The sequence below is a fragment of the Pleurodeles waltl genome, chromosome 2_2 (genome assembly GCF_031143425.1).
Source record: "Pleurodeles waltl isolate 20211129_DDA chromosome 2_2, aPleWal1.hap1.20221129, whole genome shotgun sequence".
NCBI classification, from domain to species: domain Eukaryota; kingdom Metazoa; phylum Chordata; class Amphibia; order Caudata; family Salamandridae; genus Pleurodeles; species Pleurodeles waltl.
The window spans coordinates 648,447,270-648,467,309 of NC_090439.1; the positions used below are offsets into that span (position 1 = coordinate 648,447,270).

The 20,040-nt window shown below is 44.1% G+C and overlaps 1 long non-coding RNA gene across 1 annotated transcript in view; it reads right to left on the minus strand.

The window, feature by feature from the left end:
- The window catches only part of LOC138282521 (uncharacterized), a 47,338-nt gene that overhangs the window by 7,209 nt on the left and 20,089 nt on the right, over positions 1–20,040 (minus strand). Inside the window, exon 3 of the long non-coding RNA XR_011200962.1 lies at positions 9,932–10,048. This is a non-coding gene — a long non-coding RNA (uncharacterized lncRNA). The remainder of the gene's footprint in view (positions 1–9,931; positions 10,049–20,040) is intronic.

Sequence of the window (20,040 nt, forward strand, 5' to 3'; positions counted from 1 at the left end):
AGAGGTCTGGGACACACTGGAGGAGCTCTGGGCGCCACCCCTGGGGTGGTGATGGAGATGGGAGTGGTCACTCCCCTTACCTTTGTCCAGTTTCACACCAGAGCAGGGACTGGGGGTTCCCTGAACCCGTGTAGACTGGCTTATGCAAGGAGGGCACCATCTGTGCCCTTCAAAGCATTTCCAGAGGCTGGGGGAGGCTTCTCTTCCCCAGCCCTTAACACCTATTTCCAAAGGGAGAGGGTGTAACACCCTCCCTCAGAGGAAATTCTTTGTTCTGCCTTCCTGGGACTGGGCTGCCCAGACCCCAGGAGGGCAGAACCCTGTCTGTGGGTTGGCAGCAGCAGTTGCTGCAGAGAAAACCACAGAGAGCTGGTTTGGCAGCACCCGGGGTCCATAGTGGAGCCCTGGGGATGCATGGGATTGGCACCCCAATACCAGATTTGCCATGGGGGGGACAATTCCATGAACTTAGACATGTTACATGGCCATATTCGGAGTTACCATTGTGAAGCTACATATAGGTATTGACCTATATGTAGTGCACGCGTGTAATGGTGTCCCCACACTCACAAAGTCCGGGAAATTGCCCTGAATTATGTGGGGGCACCTTGGCTAGTGCCAGGGTGCTCTGACACTTAGTAACTTTGCACCTAACCTTCACGAAGTGAAGGCTAGACATATAGGTGACTTATAAGTTACTCAAGTGCAGTGTAAAATGGCTGTGAAATAACGTGGATGTTATTTCACTCAGGCTGCAGTGGCAGTCCTGTGTAAGATTTGTCTGAGCTCCCCATGGGCGGCAGAAGAAATGCTGCAGCCCATAGGGATCTCCTGGAACCCCAATACCCTGGGGACCTAGGTACCATATAAACGGGAATTATAAGGGTGTTCCAGAGTGCCAATTAGAATTGGTGAAAAAATAGTCACTAGCCTATAGTGACAATTTTAAAGGCCGAGCGAGCATAAGCACTGAGGTTCTGGTTAGCAGAGCCTCAGTGACACAGATAGTCACTACACAGATACACACATTCAGGCCACAAACTATGAGCACTGAGGTCCTGGCTAGCAGGATCCCAGTAAGACCGGCAAAAACAAACTGACATACATGTGAAAAATGGGGGTAACATGCCAGGCAAGATCGTACTTTCCTACAGGTTTAAGTGATTTTTGGGAAGAGTGATGGTGTGGTCATGTATTATTTCTCCAAATGCTCACGTAACTCCTTGATGACTTGCAGCATTCTTAAAATGTATAACAGGGGTACTTTATCCCATACACACTGTGGTCGGAGTCTGTCGGATTGGTATAACCTGGTGGCTATCTGAGTATGTAAAGTCTCTGTAACCTGAACGATAAGACTGTTGTTTAATCCTGTCTTATTTATTTAGATCTTCTACTTATGGCTTTAGATTTGTGAGCATGTATTTCCCATCCTACTACTTCTAGGTAAATTCTTACTTATAACATGACTGAGAATGAACTTTGATAAGATGGAAAAAATGTAAGGGGTTGAATGTAGAAGTGAAGAAAGATGTTATATGCGCTTAGATAGTCCAAATACACATTGTTCTTTACAATGCATACTTTTCCCCCTTTTTTTTTATAAAAAAATAATTCTGAAGCTCAAAAATCTTGAAATAATTCTAGACAAATTAGTGGTTGTTTGCATTGCTTGCTCCCTCAGTGCAGTTTGAGGTGGGTACATATGCCCCACGACTTTAAAAGTTCTTCATCTGCCACTGATGTATTGGGCGAATTTTGGATGCCTCGTGAGTTGGAAAGATCATTTGGAGCACGTTGCTGATGCCGTTTTAGAGTTAAAGCAGTGCATGGATTAAGGCAGAATATAAATGTTTTGTCAGAACCGCTTCAGTTCAAAATATCAGTTTGGATGAGCCACGCTCTTAGTTAGAGACCTGTTTGATTCCAGTCGGGCCTCGTGTATCATACTGCTTCTGTAGCACAAAATGTGTTTGTGTATGTTGTATCTACGGCCCGAATGAGAATCACCAACATGTTTTTGGTCATAAACGTTGCATTTACATTTAAATATAACTGAGGTTACAGCTAGTGGATTTTCACAAAAGCTAGCAGTTCTAAATCCTTTTACAATGCAGTAATTTTACAGTGCGTCTGTAAATACGCAGATCTAAATCCCACAGAGGGGTGGCAATTAGGTTTAACAGGGTGTATTTTGTACTGTCACGTTATGGGCACCCACAAATATATCAGTATGTGGGCATTCACAAACTGCACTCTGAATAGTTACCACTATGGAAATGGTCAAAGATTTGAAAGGGCTGAAGAGTAAATCTTCCAGGGTAGAAACTAACAAGGGCTGAAGATAACGCCCCACACGTTTTATCTCGGTCTGATTTCTTCCTGAGCCACTAGAGCGCAATGTTGCATAAGAAAATAGCAGCATTCTATTTCGTGACATAAAAATGAAAGTCTTGTTGCAGTTTTTTCATTTTTAATTCTTTTCTAACTCATATATTCAGTGCATTTCTTCGTGTTTTGTGTTGCAGTCCATTTTAAAACGGGAATACTGTTGGGTCAATGTCAAATGAACCGTTAGGTGCTCAGTTTACAGGCTGCTGCTTCCACTAATGTGTTCCTGTACCTGGCTATTTTAGTGAAGGAGAACAATACGGGAAAGGTTGTATTAAATGGAGAAGGAAAACTAAAGTCAACATGTAAAGATATTCACCTTTTAAAGAATTATTTATAATGGTGAGCTCTGCATTCTGAATTTTTTAAGCACTATCCAATAAATGTTGCAAGTTAGAGGTCAGAAGACTTTATAAAGTATGCCCCTCAGCGCTGTTGTGTAGTGGGGTCTATAGTGCGTTAGGCCCAAATGCTTCACGTGTTCACAGCATGCATGAGTCGGCGCACTAGTAACCACAGGACACTTAGTGGCCGTCATCTGACTTCCGAACAGGACCCTCAGATACTTTATTGCCTGCGACCATTTATGTGAAGGGGAAACCACCGTGCACATAATGGGGAGGGGCCTCGTCCCGAAACTCCCTATGTCACTTCGTAATTTGGCATGTCCAATTCACACAGGTTGTATGATGGAACCACGCATGCGGCAACCACACTTGCCTGACCAACGCGGTCGGAACAACGACCGTGTTGTTTCCACACATACCTTTACCACGCATGCCTTTAGAACGATTTTTCGTTGTAAAGGCATGCCTAGTAAAGGCATGTGTGGAAACGGCATGTGTGGTTGTTGCATGCTACCCTTAATTACCCCAATACCCCCCAACTCACCCTGAGCCCTAAAACCGCCCACCCCCAAAAATAAAACCCAACCCCTAAAGACAAAATTACCCTGATTCCCTCACCCCTAAAAAGAGAAGTACCCGACCCCCTCCTTTAAAAACGACCCCAATACCACCATCCACCCTGAGGACATAAAACCCCCACCCCCCCAAAAATAAAACTACCCAATCCCTAAAAACAAAATTACCCGACCCCTGCCCCTAAAAACCCGACCCCGCCGGCCCTGAATACAAAATTACCCCAACCTCCCACCCCTGTCCCTAAAAACCCGACCCCCCCCATCCGCCCTAAATACAAAATTACCCCAACCTCCACCACAAAAAAACTCACCGCTCACCACCATAAAAACATAATTACCCCAACCCCCAAATACAAAATTACCCTGACCCCCCACCGCCCCTAAAAACCAGACCCCCCCCACCTGCCCTAAATACAAAATTACCTCGACAACCCGCTGCTAAAAACCAAACCCCCATCCCCGTAGATTCAAAATTACCCTCACCCCCCACCCCTGCCCCTAAAAAGAAAATAACTCCCTGCCCCCACCCCACCCTAAAAACCGTAGTTCTAACCCCCCACCCTGCCTCTTAAAAATAAAAAACCTAACCAACTCAACTCTTTCACCCCGCCCATAAAAACTAGCCCCATCCCCACTTACCTGACCACGTCCTCTCCAGATAGATCTTCCTTTTTCTGTGCCTTAACCACGCATGTGCGTTGTTCAGGACATGCTTGGTTAAGGCAGAGAAAAAAGCGTTTGTTGTTCAGGCAAGCGTCGTTCCACTTGCGTGAACAACGCAGGTGTGCTTCCGGACCCATTGTTCCATATCTTTCCCGTCGATCAGAGGAGAAGAATCTAACGGTGGAGATACAGGAGAACATTGCATCGTGAGTTCATTGACCAAACAGGTCATCTAAAACAAAATCCTTCAGTCTGGTGGATACCACAGGGTGGGGGGTCAACGATGGTATCTCAGAACTCTGGCATGCCGGCTTACGTTGTCGTGTTCGGGATGGATTTCATTGGCTGTGGAGTTATATATAGGCTGTGGCTCAGCAGGTGTCAGAGAATCTTGTCCTATTTGAGATACATTCGAGCCTTCTGTCAATGTCTCTCCCAGGAAGGTGGTTCCTTGTGCTGCGCCCTCCAAAATTTCGACATCGAAATGTAGATCATCACCATTTGGTGATGGACAGGTCTCCTCAGCAAGACCAGCCGCATGTTTGTAACATTTGAAAAAGGTGACATTTCTGGTGACGGTCTCGGTGCCCTTGGTGACTGTGACCACTGTCCGCTGCGCATGTGGGTTACTTTCTGTGGGGTAGGTTTAAAGGGGAGACGGAACTTGCTCCCCGGGTGTCTGTCTGTGATGAGGACCATGTCACCCACTTGCAGGAGTCGACGACATGCTTTCCTTTTAGAAGACGCCTTATCATTTCTGCTGTTGTAGGGTATCTGACACCTTGCCTCTGGTGAGGGAAAGGACGTCTATGTGAGGGAGGGTGTCGCTCACTGCCCGATTGATGCATAATGCACTGGGATTGACTCCCGTGGTAGTGTAGGGAGTGAGCCGGTATTCCCTTAGGAACGCATACAGGGCACATTCCACATTTTGTCTTTCCGCCAATGCGATGCAAAGTGTTTTATTTAAAGTTCTCATAAAACCCTCCATTTCTCCATTCGCTCCGGGCCACCTGGGTATTAATTTCTGATGGTGATTGTTTCTCGTCTTCATGTATTCTGCAACCTCCTAAGTGGAGAAAGGAGGTCCGTTGCCTGTACGGAGATCTCGTATGAGTCCATATGTGGTCATAATCTTTTTGAGACGAGGAATCATTTGGATAACTGTTACCAATTGCAGAATCTCCACTTCGGGATATTTTGAAAAGTCATCTACTACGACAAGCATATGCCAGCCGTCTGAGAAAAAAATCTGCTGAAATCAGAACTAACCTGATGCCAGGGGAAAAAAATGGACATCATATTGATGGGTGCTGGGGACTCTATGGTACTGGCTGCTTGGTGCATGGAGCATTGGCTGACAGTCTGTTCTATTAGACTGTCAAGGCCAGGGAACCATATCTTGCACTTCAACCTTGACTTTGTTTTCACAATGCCTTGATGTGCGGATTGGGCCAGATCCACCATGCATTGTTGAAGTTACCTCAAGATTACTGGAAGAGTTTCTTGCAGTAGGCACCCTTCTGAGGACACAGCTAACTCATCAGCGACATGCCGTAAAGATGCAAGGGTCTGCCCTCTCACTGTTGTTCGATGGGAAAGATTTCTGGTCACTTCGTCCCAGTTGCCAAATGATACAGCTGCCATTGCCAGCTGGAGGCACTCGTCACCCTTAGTTTCTTCAATGATATAGGAGAATGATATGGGCAAAGGTCCCGACTTTTCGATCACATATTCTTCTACCTCCTCTGCTTCTGATTTTTCATCTACAGTGACAGGTCTGGCATGCTGGGAAAGATAATCTGGCACATTCTGAGTTCCTGGCCTGTAGACCACTGAGAAGCAATACCCTTGAAGTTGAAGGATCCACTTTTCAAACATCAGAGGTGGGTTGGTGGAGGATCCAGTGAAGAGAGGAATGAGGGGCTTATGATCTGTATGGACTGTGAAATGGTGTCCATAGAGATTGAGATGGAAATGCAGACACCCCCAGTGAATTGCAATGGTCTCCTCGATATGGGAGCATCGTTGCTCTGTTTCAGTTAAAGCATGGCTGGCATATGCTATCAGGGCCTATTCACTGTTGCCTTGCTTTTGCAAGAGCACAGCCCTAATTGTTGTGGGGCTTGCATCCACAGACAATTCTGATTCGAGGTGTGGATCAAAATTTGCCAGCGTTCTGTTCTCTGACAGTGCATCTTTGGCTGCTTGGAAGGCCTTGTCTTATGAGGGGCACCATTCCCGGATGGTGTTGGATTTGGTGAGCTCACAGAGAGAGGCTGTGAGAGGTAAGATGGGAGATAAAACTACCACAGTACATCACCATCCCCAGAAAACTCAATACTTTGGTGACGCTGGTTGGTGCAGGTGCAGAGCCAATATCTTGGAACTTGGCAGGGTCGGGCATGACTGTGTTCTGAGAACTTGTGCCTGAAGAAACCTTTGGAGAAATGCAAACATTTCCTTGTGGGGGGTGAGTTTATTGTCAGAAAGGCACTGAACGGCTGCTCTTAGCCTCCAGAGATGCTCTTCCAGAGTTGGGACATGTATCAAAATGTCATCACTAACATTGAGGATGCCAGGAAGTCCTGCCAGTACTCCTCGGATCATGTCTTGGAACACTTACAGCGCTTGAAACTCTGAAGCTGAGCCACTTGTATCGTCTCAGGCCCATGTTTGTGGAAATTGTGGTGATCGCTCTTGATTCAGGTGCCAGCATCAATTAGTGGTATCCTGCCCTGCAGTTCACCTTAGAAAACCACTTGGAGTCACTCACTTCAGTCACAGTGTCATCCACAGTGGGTGCCAGGTGCCTCTCTTGCTGAATCACCATGTTAGGGAGCTGCATGTCCACAGAGAGTTGGACTTCTCCCAGTTGCTTGGGCATGCGAGCCACCACTACTGGAGACACCTGCTGGGTAGGGCCATCTACTCTCTGGATTACGTCTGCCTCTTCCAGCTTCTTCAGCTCAGCTTTGACCTTCGGGCATAGGTGAAAAGTCACCTGGCAATGATGTAGGGCAACTGGTTGTATTCACACATTGATGTGAAAATGTACCATTCCATTCTGCAGACCTGACCCCTTCAAACAGGTGTGTGAACTCATTAACAAGAGTTTTGATGGCTGATAGTTGTATACTAAAAGCGAAGGTGACCAACTGAAGGCGTTTAGCCGTCTTGCTGCTCAGGAGCATTCCTGACCCTCCTTGGGTAATGTAGACCTTAGTTCTAGTTGTGTGGTCATCATGGATGACCCCCCCCCCCCAGCGGCAGCAGCGTTTAGAAGCTGAAGGCATAGACCTGGGTTGGTGTGGGGCATAGCGTTGGTTGACATGGAAGGGTCTGGAAGAGTGGCTGCACCATGATGTTGATAGAAGCACCTGTATCGATTAGCGCTGGGATCAGGTGTCCAGCTACCGCAATCAGGCACTTTGGGATACGATGTCCCCTCTGTTCCTCAGGTTGCATGGTGTGGATGACATACACTGCGTCTTCAACATCATCATCATCCTCTTGGTCATCCTGGGCATTAGATATTGCCACCATGTGCACAGAGTTGGACTTCTACGATGGTTTGCTGACTGTGGATTTACAAACTTTGGCAAAATAGTTCAATTTGTTGCATGCAGAGCACCTTTCGCTGTGTGCTGGGCAGCTACCTTGGTGCGGGTAGGGACCACCACACCAGTGACAGGCTTTAGGAGTTGTGGATGACTTGGGTAGAGCTTTCTGTTTGTCTTTTTGGGTACTTGTGACTGTGCTGAGAGGCTCTGTTTTAATTGGCCGTTGAAGAGCAGCTTTCACGTATGCCATCCATGCTTTAGGCAGTTCCTTGGAATGGCCTAGCATTAGTATATTGGCCATCAACATCCTCGGACCTTGGAGAATGTTCTCCCACAGCTTGACAGAGGAACACCCCTGTATTAATTGTGCTCTGATTTCATCCTCTGCATCAGTCAGCATACACGTGCTTGCTAACTCTCTGAGACGTGCATAGTAAGCATCGACTGACTCTTCAGGTTGTTGTCTTACTTGTCGTAGTAGAAAAGGCTTGTAGCCTGGATTAGTGAGTTGCTTGTTTTTAGGAATTATAGCTGGAAGGTGGTCCTGTTTTAGCAACTGATTTAATGATCTTATGTATCACAGCATCCCCTAGGTGGAGGAGCATGGGGGGGGGGTTTCCTTTCATTTTCGAGAGCAACAGTAGCAAAATAAATTTCTAGACGGTCTAACCAGTCCTTCCATTTGGCCGCTTGAGAGGATGGGGGGGGGGGGGACATCGCACATGAAAAGTTTAAGGGTGGCGATAGACGCCATCTTAGTGCAATATTTGGTAGTGACCCAAAGCAACACTTTCACACTCACTGTGTGAAAACATGTCTGGGTGAGCACGGTGTAGCAAGGGTAATCTGTGTGCTGTGTATGTGTGTCCCCTTCCTAGGTTGACCTATTCCTCACACTCACAATGTTAGGACAAAAAGCAGGATGCCAGTAGCGAACAGGTCATGTGGGTCAACCGGAGGATAGGTATGCCTAAGTTCATTTGGGGGGCTGGAAAGGTGGTCAGAGTCTTTGCCACACTGTCTTGATAATGTCACAAACACAAATTCCTATCCAGAAGTGAAATGTGGGTGCAATGTTTGCTAATGTAAATCCTAAAGTCTTGCCGGCAGACCGGTGGTTGCAGGAGTGAAAACATTGCTCAAGTGTTTTCTTGAGGAAGGGAGCACAAGTAAAGATGTGGCAGTGTGTCTGGGGGTATGTAGGAAGCTGGCCAGGTGTGTGGTGGGTACCCAAGGTACTTAAACTGTATACCAGGTCCAGGTATCCCCTCTTAGTGAAGTGTAGACAGTGTCTAGAAGCCAGGCTGTCTAGAGGTAGCTGTGGATGAGCAACCAAGGCTTATCTAGGAGACATGCTATGCTCATGCAATACCACTGTAGTCACACAGCACTTACACACATGAAAGAAAACACTCAGTTTTTGGACCACAATACTACAAAATACTAGAATGGAACCCTCCAACTGGATGTAAGTAATACACTAAATATATGCGCTAGCAATCAGAAATAGGCATAGAAAAGGTTAGAAAACAGTGCAGCTAGCAATAACCAATAGTGACCCTAGGGGGAGCCCAAACCATATACTAAAAAATTGGAATAAGAACACAGGACCCCCACCTAGGTAAGTGGCATGTGTAGAGGGGAGCTGGGAGTACTACAAAACCACAGAGGTAAGTAACAGAGTACCCTCCAGCGACCAGGAAAGCAGGATTAAGTCACAGGATTTTCCCCAACCCACCAAAAAAGAGGAAAAGAAGAAAAGGAAGACACCCAGACAAGACTGCAAGAAACCAGCGGTGGATTCCTGAAGAAGACCTGTGGAGAGAAGGGACCAAGTCCAAAAGTCACAGTGGAGTCCAGCAGGAGCTACTACCCACCCAGCTGTACTTGCAAGTGTTGGTCGACGGTGAGGAAGAACAGGTCAGCACTGAAGCCGGAGAAGAGTTCCTTATGGAGGCAGAAGATGCCCCAGGCTGGAGTGAAGATTGCAGACAGGTGTTGGTGCAGTAATTCCACCACAAACCTTGGCAAAGGCAAACTCGCTGTTAGTGAAAAAGTGGTGCTGCCTGGCACCAGCAAGGCCCAGGAGGGGGAGTCACAGGGGACCCTGAGCATGGCAGGGAGTTCACAGGAGCAGAGGCAGCACTTATAGGAGTCCCACAGGAGAGAGACACACAGAAGGAGTCGCAGAAGGAGCCCACACAGCACTACAGAAAAGGATCCCATGCCGCAGGAGAACCACGCAGAGGGCTGAGTGTCACATGAAGGACTGCTGGGGACAGGAGCTACATGTAGCCTGAAAATCCCTTAGAGGAGATGCAAACAAGCCTTGGCAGCTGCAAGAGATGTGGTGCACAGGGGTACTGTCCTGCGTGGGAAGGCAAGGGCTTACCTCCACCAAAGTTGTACAGCTGGCAGAGAGGACCAAGAGGACTATTCCGGACCACCACCCATGATGCAGGATCCATGCAGCTCAAGGTGAGGGGAGATCTAGGCTGCTGGTCGTTGTCTGAAACATATGTGTGAGGCACTCAATACACATAAGTACATAGTACAACAAATTCTCCGAAATATGTGGAAATATTAAACGAAAGGATTAACAATCAAAGTCAGAACAGTTCTTAATATTTGATCCAGGCCGCATGATTTATTGAAAAAAGTCTTCAAGAACTTGAGTCCCAACAGTCCGAACACCCAATATTCCAAGCCAACACATGTTTCGTCATGGGAGTATCACCCAAACGACTTCTTCAGGGCTGGAAATTATAAATGACTTGAATTAAAAAACCAAATTGCTCAAATAACAGACTGGGTATATAAAACCCAAATTAACCCAATGAAAGCCAAGAATATGGATATAGGTAAAGAATAGAAAGAAAAGGAAAGTGTTAACCGCCAAGAGACACACCTGAACGCCTAGCAAGTGAAGAAAATATATAACAAAAAGCTACTAATGCACAATACCTTACAAAGTCTACACCCTCTAAACGAGTTGTCATAATGCAAAATAAGTCCTCCCTATTCTGGGACCACTATATTCATAAAAAGTGACAAATTCAAACCTTATAACCCGTGCAAAGTAAACTAATCCACAATTAATATTTCTGCATCAAAAAGATACTTAATGCCACACTAAGAATTATGGAGTGTTCATAAATAAGAAGACAATAAGCCATGCAAAGCATAACGTAAACAAAAACATGCTCGCCATACCAAGGTTCCCCGAAATCGGTTGGAATACCTCAAATGCAGTGAGTACAACAATATCTGTGCACACGTCGTCCGTTCCCGTAATGTCCGTTGGTCCAGAACAACACAGACCACGTCTAGTAAGAAAGTAATGCTCAAACATTCCACCGTTCTTGGTATCTAATAAAATCATTAAGTCAATAGAAAAATATAAAGTCCGTGATACCTGAATCCAATCGCAAAAACAATGATTCTATGCGTCCTTCTAGTCTCTTCAAATTTCCTAGTTATTAACACGAAAGCTACAAGACAACATACACAGTACATCCGTATAAGTAACAACATGCTTACAGAAATGAATCTCGCTGGTACATAAATGGTTATCCATTGTCAAACCAATATAAGTCTCGCCACAGCTTACCCAAATCGATAAAGTACCCGGCATTTTTTAATGCCAGATCACCTTTGCGAGTACGCCGACCGCGGCAGCTGTGCCCGGAAGTCATTATGAACACAATGAGAGTCATCAAAATCAAAAAAGGACTAAACTATAAACATAAAAGTAGGACTACCAATCGTGTAGTTGCTACTAGAACACCACAGTCCTTGTGAATACTAAGAGAGTCAAGAAAATCGAGAACGGACTGAACTATAAACATAGAAGTAGGACTGCAAATCGTGTGGTTACTACTAGAACACAACAGGAATTGTTGTTGTTATTCAACGAACACAAGCCATAGTATTTCCCTGAACCAAATGTAAGAAAACATGAGTCACAGCACTCCTAAGGCTTGTTAAATGACATAATTACAAATCCGTCTCCAAAATAATTAGGGAAATTTTGACACAAATACAGTCAAATAGTAAATTGCCACTAAAGTACCTACAGTACCACTAACAACTCCCAAACAACAAATAAAACTAAAGGAAAAATTAGCAGAGAAAATAAATATATTGGTGAAAAAAAAATAAAAAAAATATATAAAAGTAACAAAGAAACAATAGAGAAGGAATATCCGGTGATGTCCAAACACATCACCCCTTAAACCATGTGTGAGTCCAAATTCGTTATCTATTTGAGAATTTTGGTTATCCATTCAAGTGCCCCAAGAGATAGTAAAACAACAACAATAATGACAGAGATCTTACATATGCAAACACTACCTATTTTCCACATATAAATATAATTACAAAATAGATAGGTTATTGCTATATTTAACATCAGAATAACTGTTCATTCACCCAAAAAGTATTCCAACTCTCTATCTGAGTTGAGGCCCATCTCAACAGCCCTTAATCTCATTATCCATAATGCCTCTTTTTTGCGTAAGGACAATTCTCTATTACCACCCCTCGGATCCCTGGGGACATGTTCAAACCCAAAAAATTCAAAACTCTTGTGAGCAGTTTGTGAGTCGCAAGATAGTATATGTCCTACAATAGGATATCTTACATCACAGTTTTTATGCGCCCTAACATGTTCACCAGTTCTTATTCTGAGTGAACGTATATTACTCCCCACATATACTCGAAAACATTTACAACGTATCACATAAATAACATAGGAAGTGTTACAATCCATTGAAGACTTAATTAAGACTTTTTGTCCAGCAGTAGAAAACTCTTTGATATTATGGCAAGCCCAGCGGCATACCCCACATTGTCCACACTTAAAGAAACCTATCCCTTGTGGGGGTAACCAAGTGCTACTGGTCAACGTGGTGGTGAAACTGGGACTAAGAATATTTCTCAAGGTTCTACCTCTCCGATATGATGTAAGTACCCTTTCTGGTATTCTACTTTTTAATGACTCATCCTGAAGTAACATGTCCCAATGTTTCATCATACATTTTTTCAAAATCAAAGAAACATCATTGTAATCTGTAACAAATCGAACCTTGTTGGATTCTTTAACAGTATTGTTTTGATCCTTAATTTGTAATGTATCACTTCTCAAACGTTGTCTAGCCCGATGTTGAGCCCTCCTTACCACTTTATTAGAGTAGCCCCATGCTCTAAATCTCTGACCCATGTCATCAATATGATGTAAAAAATTGTTGTCCGCACTACAATTACGTCGAGCCCTCACCAGTTCTCCGAAGGGGATAGAAGTAATCTGATGTTTGGGGTGGGCACTTTTAGCATGTAAGATAGAGTTGCACGCTGTGTCTTTGCGAAAAAGCCTACTCTGAATTTTACCATCGGCAATGAAAAGTTCGACATCCAAAAACTCAATGTTCTCAGAGCTGAATTGATAAGTAAACCTAACATTCATGGAATTCGAATTCAGAAACTCACAAAATTCAACCAATTTATCCTTGCCACCAGTCCAAATCAAAAAACAATTGTCTATGTAGAGACCCCAGTATAATATGTGTCTGCCATTGGGTAGACTCTGGACCCCACACCCATTTATCCTCAAACCACCCCATAAAAAGATTTGCATATGAGGGGGAGAATTTAGAGCCCATCGCTACACCTTGTTTTTGACGAAACCAATCTTTATTGAACAGAAAAAAATAAATTTGTAAGAATCGAATCCATCATCTCAGTCAGCATTTCCGTATGCTCCCAAAGGCTTGCCGATCTTCTATTAAGAAAATATCTTTTGGCCAATTATCCTAAGTCACGACTAATACAGGTATATAAAGAAACCACGTCCAATGTGAACAGTTATTCTGATATTAAATATAGCAATAACCTGTCTATTTTGTAATTATATTTATATGTGCAAAATAGGTAGTGTTTGCATATGTAAGAACTCTGTCATTATTGTTGTTGTTTTACTATCTTTTGGGGCACTTGAATGGAAAACCAAAATTCTCAAATAGATAACGAATTTGGACTCACACATGGTTTAAGGGGTGATGTGTTTGGACATCACCGGATATTCCTTCTCTATTGTTTCTTTGTTACTTTTATATATTTTTTCATTATTTTTTCACCAATATATTTATTTTCTCTGCTCATTTTTCCTTTAGTTTTATTTTTTGTTTGGGAGTTGTGTTAGTGGTACTATAGGTACTTTAGTGGCAATTTACTATTTGACTGCATTTGTGTCAAAATTTCCCTAATTATTTTGGAGACGGATTTGTAATTGTTATTTAACAAACCTTAGGAGCGCTGTGACTCATGTTTTCTTACATTTGGTTCGGGGAAATACTATGGCTTGTGTTCGTTGAATAACAACAACAATTACTGTTGTGTTCTAGTAGTAACCACACGATTTGCAGTCCTACTTCTATGTTTATAGTTCAGTCCGTTCTCGATTTTCTTGACTCTCTTAGTATTCACAAGGACTGTGGTGTTCTAGTAGCAACTACACGGTTGGTAGTCCTACTTTTATGTTTATAGTTTAGTCCTTTTTCGATTTTGATGGCTCTCATTGTGTTCATAATGACTTCCGGGCACAGCTGCCGTGGTAGGCGTACTCGCGACGGTGATCTGGCATTAAAAAATGACGGGTACTTTATCGATTTGGGTAAGCTGCGGTGTGACTTATATTGGTTTGACAATGGATAACCATTTATGTACCAGCGAGATTCATTTCTGTAAGCATGTTGTTACTTATACGGATGTACTGTGTATGTTCTCTTGTAGCTTTCTTGTTAATGACTAAGAAATTTGAAGAGACTAGAAGGACGCATAGAATCATTGTTTTTGCGATTGGATTCAGGTATCACGGACTTTATATTTTTCTATTGACTTAATGATTTTATTAGATACCAAGAACGGTGGAATGTTTGAGCATATGACTACATCAGGGTTTACGCTCATACATTTACTTTCTTACTAGACGTGGTCTGTGTTGTTCTGGACCAACGGACATTATGGGAACGGACGACGTGTGCACAGATATTGTTGTACTCTCACTGCATTTGAGGTATTCCAACCGATTTCAGGGAACCTTGGTATGGCGAGCACGTTTTTGTTTACGTTATGCTTTGCATGGCATGGCTTATTTTCTTCTTATTTACGAACACTCCATAATTCTTAGTGTGGCATTAAGTATCTTTTTGATGCAGAAATATTAATTGTGGATTAGTTTACTTTGCACGGGTTATAAGGTTTGAATTTGGCACTTTTTATGAATATAGTGGTCCCAGAATAGGGAGGACTTATTTTGCATTATGACAACTCGTTTAGAGGGTGTAGACTTTGTAAGGTATCGTGCATTAGTAGCTTTTTGTTATATATTTTCTTCACTTGCTAGGCGTTCAGGTGTGTCTCTTGGTGGTTAACACTTTCCTTTTCTTTCTATTCTTTATCTATATCCATATTCTTGGCTTTCATTGGGTTAATTTGGGTTTTATATACCCAGTCTGTTATTTGAGCAATTTGTTTTTATAATTCAAGTCATTTATTTATAATTTCCAGCCCTGAAGAAGTCGTTTGGGTGATACTCCCATGATGAAACACCTGTTGGCTTGGAATATTGGGTGTTCGGACTGTTGGGACTCAAGTTCTTGAAGACTTTTTTCAATAAATCACGCGGACTGGATCAAATATTAAGAACTGTTCTGACTTTGATTGTTAATCCTTTCGTTTAATATTTCCACATATTTCTGAGAATTTGTTGTACTATGTACTTATGTGTTTTGAGTGCCTCACACATATGTTTCATTAGTTTTGGTTTACTACGTAAACCCTTAAGGGCTGGGTGTAGTCCCTTGTGAAGGCACCTTTTAGGTATATTTGTGGCCAGATTTTCCTTGAGCGCCCTTTTCTTTTCCCACACCAACACACCCCTTTAGCAAATCCTGGTCGTTTTCTGCAGCAGGTGCCTGCGGATGCAGGGGAGTGTCTCCTTCACTCCAAGGGAGATTCCTTCTTCTTCTTGTGAATGCTACAGAGTTGCTGTCTTTTGAGGATGCACAGCCGGGGAAATATTGCAAAGCTGGCCAGAGCCATGGAAGCAAAGTTGCAGAACAGTCTTCTTAATTGATTGCATCGTTGTCGGGTCCGGAGGGTCCAGTTGGGGTTCCAGTGGCCAGAAGTCAAAGTGGAGATTGCAGAGGAATCCTGCTGTAATGTTGCAAGCCGAATCTAAGGACCCACCCAAGAGAGAGGCCCTAAATAGCCCTGAAAGGGGGTTTGGTCAACTAGCCAGGTAATCATTTATCAGGAGGGGGCTTTGATGTCACCTGCCTGGACTTGCCACTCAGATGCTCTCAGAGTTCCCTGCCAACCTTGGAAACAAGATGGCTGAACCCAGGGACCCTCTGGAGGAGCTCTAAGCAACACCCCTGGGGTGGTGATGGACAGGGGAGTAGACACTCCCCTTTCTATTGTCCAGTTTCGCACCAGAGCAGGAACTGGAAGTCCCTGAACCGGTGTGGACTGGTTTATGCATGGAGGGCACCAAATGTGCCCTTCAAAGTATACCAGTGGTTTGGGGAGGCTACGCCTCCCAAGGCATTTAACACCTATTTCTAAAGGGAGAGAGTGTATCATCCCTCTCCCAAAGGACATCCTTTGTTCTGCCTTCCTGGGCTTGAGCTGCTCTAGCAACAGGAGGGCAGAAGCCTGTCTGTGAGGTGGCAGCACCTGGGGCAGCCTGGAAAACTTTAGAAGGCTGTAGGAGCAATGCTAGGGGTCCTCTAAGGAGCCCCCAGAGTGCATGGAATCATACAACCAATACTTGCAAAAGTATTGGGGTATGATTCCAACATGTTTGATACCAAACATGCCTAGGTTCAGAGTTACCATTATGTAGCTGGACGTAGGTAGTGACCTATGTCCAGTACACGCGTAAAATGACATCCCCACAGTCACAAAGTCCAGACAAGTGTGTCTGAAGTTTGTGGGGGTACCTCTGCTAGTGTAGGGGTGCCCTCACACATAGGTACTTGCAACCTGCCCTCCGGGCTGAGAGGGCCTACCATAGGGGTGACTTACAATGATCTGTTGCAGTGACCTATAGTGAAAACGGATGCATGCACGTGGTTCACGTAGTCTGCAATGGCAGTCCTGCAGAACACTTTGCATGGGCTCCATCTGGGTGGCAGAATAACTGCTGCACCCCATAAAGATCCCCTGGTACCCTAATGTCCTGGGTACCTAGGTACCATATACTAGGGGCTTACATGGGGGCACCAGAATGCCAATTGTGAGATGAAATAGTTTCCAGCAACCAAGTTTTAAAGGAGACAGCATAATCACTGGGGTCCTGGTCAGCAGAATCCCAGTGAACACAGTCAAACACACTGACAAACAGCCAAAAAGTGGGGGTAACCAAACTAGAAAGAGGCTTCTTTCCTACAGTGGCCATCTTGTATCTCGCAGCCTTCTGCAAGAAGACATTCCAAGCCTGGCCATGGTTTCCCTATAAATAGCCACTCTGCTAGCCAATACGGTTCGACAGTGAGGACAGTATCAATCTAGAGCTCCCGGTCCTGAACCATTCAAGTAAGGGAGACAACTTTGAAAAGTGTCCAAGCCTCCTCCTTGAATTGTAAAGTAACTTTGGGAATTTGGTAAAATGATTTGTGAGAGATGAGTGATTTTTTGCACAACCTTTAATGGCTGAAAATCTTTAGTGGAAAAGACCCTGTAACTGGGCACTACTGAGGGTGTTATCCTAAAGTGCTTAGTTCTGGAGAAAAAAACGTAGAAGCAAAGACAGCTAAACAGTCACAACCTGCATCAGCCAATAATCAGCAGAAAGGCTGGAACCCGAGTCTTATGTCCCACAAGGAGAACTCAAGGTAATAAACAGAATTAGGAGTGGAAATTTCAGCAACCATCTTAACACTCGTGAAGTGCATGTAGATCTGTTCTTCCTCACATGAGACTATGGGGGTTATTACAACTTTGGAGGAGGTGTTAATCCGTCCCAAAAGTGACGGTAAAGTGTCGGATATACCACCAGCCGTATTACGAGTTCCATAGGATATAATGGACTCGTAATACGGCTGGTGGTATATCCGTCACTTTACCGTCCCTTTTGGGACGGATTAACACCTCCTCCAAAGTTGTAATAACCCCCTATATCTCAATTCCTCAAGCCAATCTACCTTTGTGAAGTCTCTCAGAAAGGAAGACTAAAGAAACCCTGAAACAATTAGAGACTATCATGGAGCAAAGAACTTACCAAAGTAGAACCTTACAAGAGATTAATGGGAGAACCTTTTAACAGTAAGATAAAAAACAAGAAGTAATTCTTGAAGGTGCCTGTTATCTTAGTCATTGAGTGGTTGTGACAGTTCTAACCAAGGTATTTTCTTCCTATACAACTCCTAGTCCCACCCAATGCTGAGTTGCTCTGAAAAGATAAGAGGAGTCTCAGCTGCAGGACAACACTATCCCAATCACAGGTAGTGGCAGAAACATTATGGTTTGTAACTGTAATTAGGTGATCTTTTCCTCCACACGTTGTGATGGTTTGCCATGTGAACTCAGTTCATGGCTACTCTCTCAAGGTGACTGTGGCGTGTGGTACCATTCTCATCCCTTATAAGAATTTAGCCCTGGCACTTGAAATAGTATGTGTAGTGAGATCATAGATCTGACCATCTTTCTTCAGTGCTAGCTATAGTTTAAGAGTGTGAAGTATGGATTCAAATGCTGGGCTCGCAGTTAATCTTTGGAAAGTAATTTCCGCTCTGTGGAGTCCCATTTTTTGAAGAGACCAAATCCCCTCAGTTTTTAGATGTGGCTCAGATTTATTTGCATATGGTTAGTCCTCCTTTGTGGTGTAATGAATGAGCAAGAAATTACAGATTTGAATGCTCCCAACAATATTGTGTTCTTCTTTTTTGTAATACGCCACGAGCTGAGCAATGAATTGTTGGAAGTGAAATGCCAGTGTCAAGGACTGATTCAAATATTTACTTCTATCTCTTTTTTGCATACAAATAACATCTATCCTACGTAATTTAAATGTCCAGTTCACTCCTACATTGCAACAGAATCGTGCAAGACCATCTCTACACTCTATTAGAAACAAGCACTCTCTGTGACAGTAGAACTATCCACTAACCTGACTCCTCCTTCGTGAGTTGTTGGGACCTAAAGATCTCTACCATGGTATAGGTGCATCCCCCTGCCTTGAATGGCCGACTGCACGTTCATCTGCTAGCTTGACTTTTGTTTTTACCCTTGCTGTCATGCAAATCTCACAACTCCACAGAGGCCATGGAACAAGATGGAGGATGAGGATAGCTTCCCCAGACAGTAGATTATTGGCTGTGTTTCTGTGGTTGTGTGGTGGTGATCCAGACACTAAATTGGGGATGACAGGGCTGCTTTTATAAATTCCATGAAGATGTTTGTTAGCAAGGGGCTTTTGAGTAATTTATGCTAAGCATTACCATTTAGTGGTTGTTAGGGTTGAAGGGTGTGGCTATAGTTTTTGTTGTTCAAGGTGAGGAGGTTTCTTTTTCAGGCCTGCCCTTTTTTTCTTTCTTTGACTACTGCTTCAGAAAGGCTGATGTCATTCAGGTGCAGAAACCTCACACTTAATTTTGCTTACATTGTGGGTGCATCATTTTGGAAACAGCACCAGCCCTAGGAAACAGCACCAGCCCTACCTGTTGTGAGAAGCATTACTTTACAATAAGGTTGTGTCTAAAGATCAGCCTCAGAACATTTGAGAGAACAACCACCTCATACCAGTTTGGCACATCTTCTGTCTAGAAAAGGTGTTTAAAAGTGTGACCCAAACCACCCTACTGTCTTCTAATTGCACATCCTTCATGAACAAGGAAGGGAATGCTCTCCAGAGTACTCAAAGTACTGCTGTCCAGGGCTGGTGTCTCTGTCTAACAGTCAGTCTCCCAGAGGAAAGGCACATCAGCAGGAGTTTACGCTCTCTACTAGAGGAGCTAGCGGCCTGATTAGTGCCATTGCAGCAGGAGGAGAGACTGTCCAGAGGGAGAAGATCACTGTGTTCCTAGTCAAAACGACTCTCAGTGAAAGTAGACAGTTGGGGAGCAAAGGCATATGTGACCATGCAAAAACAGGGTATCCCGGTACTCTCTGTGGTTCTGGTCAGGAACCGCTACATCTCTGATTGCATTTGTCTGGCTCAATCAGTGGTGCTACTGCTGTGAAGTTTACCTCGCCTGATTGGGACTATAACTTCTGTGAGGTTTGCCTGCTCTGATCGGGCCATAACTGCCCTGGTATCTTATTCGCCCAATCAAGTCTGCATGGCTGGTGCCTTTACATGTACTCAAGTTCATACTCGTAGAAGGCGAGGGACAAAGAACTTGGGCCCATATTTAACAGAAAATGACAGTGCCCGATGCTGCGCCAAAATTGGCAGCGCTACGCTCTGTCATTTTCACAACACAGGGATGCGCTGTATTT